Raw genomic sequence first — 6000 nt, 5'->3', positions numbered from 1 at the left:
GGTGAAACTTTTTAAAAGGCAGATTGCATGCTAGTCGCTAAAGCATAATTTCAGCGCATTTGAGCCATTCATATTCGATATTAAAATGAAATATTACACTTGCTATGTGGGAGGTATGTACAGTTTGTCTTTTACCGATGTGCTAAAGGAATGGATTGATTTAATCGCGTTGTTTTCTTATTTTAGATCCTGGACGAGTCTGGCAATGTCAAGTTCTGCATTGATGCAAGCCAGCCAGATGTAGGGAGCTGGCTTAAATACATCAAATTTGCTAGATGCTTCAATCAGCACAATCTGGTTGCGCGCCAGATAAATGATCAGGTACGTCCTTGTACTTGCATGCCTTCTATTGAAAAGTTTAAAGAAAACATTGCATCCTGAAGCTACAGTAGACCCTCATTTTATTCAATGCTTAAACGAAGAAAAAAAATACCGCACTCAAAGACAGTAGTATAGACAGTCAGGTATACATATGCGTTTATGAATGTTTATCTAAGTATATGAATTTATCTTTATCCGTATCTATATCTATTTCTGACTATCTATCTATCTGTCTATCTATACACACACTTGTAATAATAAGTACATTTTCACTAGTCCATAATAGTTTGAATTATGCTGTCTTATGCTACACACAAGTATCAAAACCGAGAAAATAGATTCTTGTGAGGACAAGTTAACAGTGACTTAACACAAGAGTTTTGTTTTACTTGTTATAGTGTTTATTACTTGTGTATAATTGGAAATATAGCATATAACCCCCATTGTGTATTTTTGCTCATGTGATTTGATAAAGTGTTTTTGAATTGGAAATGTACTTGCTTATGTCTGCTGCTTTATTCTGCATATTATTTTGTAAAAGGAGGGGAACAAACAATTTATTTAGAAGCATTGCATTAACAAAAGAAGCAATGTGCAGAATCCAAGACTTATTAAAATTATATCATTCAATGTGCACTGTCATTTTGAATGCACAATTTTGTGTACATTTCTTTGGTGCTGTTATAAATTAACATTTTAGCAGAATATAATACAAATAGTAAAGACACACTTCAATTTAAAAGTGCAAGTTTTGCTTATTACAGAACTCTTGTAAATTCAGAAGCATTTCTATTATCTATGGCATGGTACATTTATTCATGCTTTTGTCTGCATTTTCATTGAAGGCAGAGGTGGACCTGCTCAGAATGCTAGCTCATTTGATGGGAAAAGCATATTGTGTATGAATTGATCAGATATGTTTCGTCCAGACTATGTTAGATATAACATAATTTTTGTTTGGCGTTATATAATATGCCCCCAATTGCACAAATGACCTTGTATACAGATAGAGGTTCAACATTTCATTAAGTGTGTGGATATTACCAGAGAATGATTTCTGAAAGTATTCATATCATAAAGTAATACAACTTTGGCAGCATTATTTGTTACTTTATTTTTCTCTTTATTTAATATTGTGTGTGATTTTGCTGTTTGTGTGTGTGTGTGTGTGTGTGTGTGTGTGTGTGTGTGTGTGTGTGTGTGTGTGTGTGTGTGTGTGTGTGTGTGTGTGTGTGTGTGTGATACAAACACACTCGTGTGGGCACACACAAACCCACACACTCACACATACACACACACAAACTTGCTACTGTGCTGGCTGTTTTTTAACACTTCGCTTTGAAACCATAAATGATAGTAATTTTTAATTTGTTGCATAAAATAGAGTATGAACTAACAAATCAGATGCGTTTACTGGTTTAAACTGTCAAGGCTTTTCCTTTAACAAGATAATTAAGTTAACCAATGCAGTAGTTGTTGCTGAACCTTTTGTGATGTGATTTAAATGTAACCCAGCTGTGACAATTTAATTTTGCTGAAACAAATGAGCTGTTGAAGTATATTAAAATGAATTAAATTAAAAAATTCAAATTATAATAAAGTTTAACTTGATTAAATGTAGCTATCTATATATCTCTATTCATCTCTCCCACTCTCTCTCCTTCTGTCTTTATATATATATATATATATATATATATATATATATATATATATATATGTTACATTTTTTTGAATTACATAACACAGTTCATAATAAATAGAAGTTCTATTGTCAAGAAATTTCCTGAAATGTTGTGCTATAACCATGATTTTCTGAGTTTCATTAAAAGACATTCAATATTACCAAAACAAACTATGATATCTGTATTCATTGTGACTGTCTCTTGCTTCCTAGATAATTTTTAAACTTCTACTGTAACATAGCTGCCAGTGGGGTGCCCAATGTACAGGAATATGGATGCAAAACAAGTTATTATTTTAATTAACTGGAATCTAAAAATTTAGCCCACAGACTATGAAAATTAAAAAAATAAAATAAAAATGGAGCAGAAATAATATTGCATTAAACAGCACAAGTTTTCTTCTTAGATGCAAAGTAAGTTTTATAGCACTGAGATACTGTTATGTCTGGCATTGACTACTTGGGTGTTACTGATATTTCTTAAACATTGGATATGTAATACTGTAGCAGTGAAAGTTGTTCTTATTTTAGTTTTTGTTGCAAAGTTTGAAAGCTATAGAAAAGAGATACCTACAAAGTTAATGCTGAGTGTTACACATTGGTTAAATTGTTATTGATGGCAGATACTACTGAATGCAGTCTAAATCAAAATTGCTGATGAAAATACAATGAAGTGTAGCATATTGTTTGCTGTACAGAGTCATATTCCACATCTAAACTACAATAATATGATTTTGTGAGTAGCTGTCCCTAGTCCCTAGGAGGAAGGTGGTGTAATACAGTTACACTGAGATAATTAAATAAATACTATTGCGGAAAATTGCAATATTGTATCAGAAAGTTAAAGCCATGCACACAGGAATTAAAGAGACTTTCTGTACATGACATTTTACTTTCTTTTCTTAAAAACTGAATCTTGCCAGATGGTAAATTAGTGCCCACCCCATTATCTAATGAGCAGTACAGTTGTAGGAGATAGTATTTGTCAAGTAATAAAACTAGGGCAGCACATTTACTTGACCCTTTTGATTGTTAATCAATGAATATTTAAATTTAACTGTAAAGTCTTGACACTCGATACTGCTTGCAGAAATAACATTTTATTTAGTGTTGTTTCAGTTACAAAAGAGGTGTGTGTGTGTGTGTGTGTGTGTGTTTTATGCATATATATATATATATATATATATATATATATATACATTTACACTTACACACACATACATAGATATAATCTGTGGGGCAGGTTTAATTAAAAGGAACATCCTGTTTGCTAGTTCTAGGGAGACTATATCTAGAGCTAAGTCAGTCACAGATCTGATGTTATGAATATATATCTCCTAAGTAAAACCAGTAAGAAAGGATAATAAAGTACTTCAGGAAGAGTTAGTTTGAGAAATTTTAACGCCGGTGTTCACTGAAATCATTTTCCTTTAATATGATTTATTGTTTAAGCACTAGACTATTTTATTTTGTGAACTGTTAGTTTAATCTGCGGGAAGATGAATGCCTCAATAACCCTGACTTATTGTATTCCTTCCCACCTCGTAAAGAGCTAACAGTTACTGCTGTACTTCATTTTATCGTAGCTAAAAAGAATGTGCCTTCTAGTTCTGTACAGTGAAGAGTGATTTTTCGCTTTTTATTTTTTCATACTTCTAGCTATCATTTTTAATTTCCTCTGGATTTAGTGGCTTTTTATTAGAATAATAACAGCTAAGTATCACTCATTGGATTTCATGGTTCTAATTATCTTCAGATGAGAAGTTAGACTGCATCTGCATATATGTATCAACAATAGCATGAATTATGCTCTTTTGAAAATTTGTTACTGTGAAAAGCGATAGCTTACATTTAAAGAAATAATTACCAGAGAAAAAAAACAAGCTCGTCTGCACATCTTGATTTGAAAGAGTGCAAATGTTTGCTGATGTACTCATTTGAGAAATACTAGATCTTAACAGTGAATGTGTATACACATTTCAGTAGCATACAGTGCTGTTTGAGGGTCATCAAAAGTAATGTTTTCCAGGAGTGAAGAAGAATTGTAGGAGATCTCCTGATTAACAAGTAACATGGTACAAGACTGCAGAGCAACAGAAGGATTGGTAATTACTTTAATTAATTTTATGTATCCACTTTTTATGTTTAACTCCATGCTGTGTTCTATATTAAAACATGCATTGATTGCGTAATATGTAAGCTAGTCTGAAGTTTTATGCTCCCATTACAACAAACACTTGCAAAGTGGTACCCACCTTCCTGAAAGGTATACAAAGTCTTCCTTTCCGAAAGTATTTCAGAGCCCCTAATTTAGATGCTTCTGTTATTTGATATGTGTTGTTTTTCTTAATTAATTATGTACCCTGCCCATCTTGCCACTGCCAGCCTTGCTAATGGAAAGATAGTGGCACAAACATCAATGTCATAGGCACTTAAAAGTACAGCGCATGCAAAACAAGGAAGTCAAAGGAAGTCCAGCAATGCAATCACAGCAAGAAGAATGAAATATATCCTACATACTTTGGTGGCAACATTGGAAATCAGAAACTAGAATGAAAACTAAATAATGCATACTTTTTAAAAACTAAAATAACAATACAGGTAAAAATAACAGCATTTAATTTTAATTGATGTATTGCCATAACCTCTCAGTGCAATTTGATACAATTGTAAGATTAATTTTTATGTTATGTACAACAAAGGTACAACAACATATTGGCAATTACTTTCTGAATTACTTAAAACATATTTCGGCAATAATTAAGAATACAAACCTTTCCTTGAGAGAGAAGGAAGTATATCTGAAATTTTTATGAGGCTGAGATTATAAAACAGCAGAGCAGGTGCTGGAGTAATATGACTTCCCATCTGTTTTTGCTTAAATTCAAGGTCCTTCCTAGGATTTACCACTAATGAGCTAAACCAGTGTGCTTGTATGCACCAGCATAGTTTCCCTTTTAGCCAATGTGGACCCAAACCATATATCTTTAAGAATTAATAACCAAGTCTTGTTAAAATTGCTACATGGAAGTCTCTCTCTCTCCCTCTGTTGCCCTTATTGTATGATGTCTGTCTATTGCCCTTATGGTATAATTACTCTCTGCTGCCCTTATTGTATGATGTCTGTCTGTTGCCCTTATGGTATAATTACTCTCTGCTGCCCTTATTGGATGACATCACTCTGCTTCCATTATTGGATTATGGGTAAGATTGGTGTATAAATTTCAGGCACAAAACAGTGACATGGTATTCTAAAACTCACAAGCAGTTTACAAGCAGTTTTGAAACTCTCACAGTAAAACTCGTGGAAATAATCTAAATTAAATAAATGTATACAACCAAGTGGTGTAATTTAATACATATCTCAAATAAATAAAATTGTTTGAGACAGTAGCTGAAAATTAAAATATATAACACATTAAAAATGTTATGTGTATGTATTTATCTATTTGTTTTATATATCTATTTATTTATTCCAGCTTAGTTATATGTAACGTCTTCATTGGTTTATCGCAGATATTAACAGTTATTTACACTATATGATGAGTATTTCTCAGAGAGTGTAACTCACAAGATCCTATTGAACTTGCAACTAAAAAGTAATAGTGTAAAGGCAGTTATTAAAGGGGGAAACAGAGAACCTAGTTCATAATTTGCACACGCTATTGTATTATAAGGTCACCATAGCATTTCACTTACTGAATGTGGGATCCAGATATAATATAGAACATAGTTAGAAGATATAATATAGAAGACAGTTACCACTCTGTGTCCATATCTTTGTATTCTGTAATAGTTTGCAGCTAAATTTTATGGTAGACTTCAGGACACAAATCGGCAGTAAGACATTTCTTTAAAGAACTGCTTACCAGTTTTTAAGTTACAATAACAATTTACTCTCATAAGCTATATTTTTTCAATATATGTATTTATGTATGGTTTGTGAGCTGGGTTAACCCCATTTCATGACTGCCTACTTTCAGAGGGGACCTGGTTGG

General features: G+C 32.5%; 1 protein-coding gene across 2 annotated transcripts in view; it reads left to right on the top strand.

The window, feature by feature from the left end:
• Window positions 1-203: 203 nt before the first annotated feature.
• The window catches only part of MECOM (MDS1 and EVI1 complex locus), a 192328-nt gene continuing 186531 nt past the window's right edge, over window positions 204-6000 (top strand). For both annotated transcript variants that reach the window (XM_044081888.1, XM_044081889.1), the window contains exon 1: window positions 204-321. The gene's annotated coding sequence lies outside the window, so the exon portion shown is untranslated. The remainder of the gene's footprint in view (window positions 322-6000) is intronic.

Source organism: Protopterus annectens, chromosome 8.part1, assembly GCF_019279795.1.
Source record: "Protopterus annectens isolate FY-2018-M chromosome 8.part1, PAN1.0, whole genome shotgun sequence".
In the NCBI taxonomy this organism is placed as follows: Eukaryota; Metazoa; Chordata; order Ceratodontiformes; family Protopteridae; genus Protopterus; species Protopterus annectens.
The sequence above is the reverse complement of the archived record's forward strand: the minus strand, read 5'-3'. Positions and strand labels throughout refer to the sequence as shown.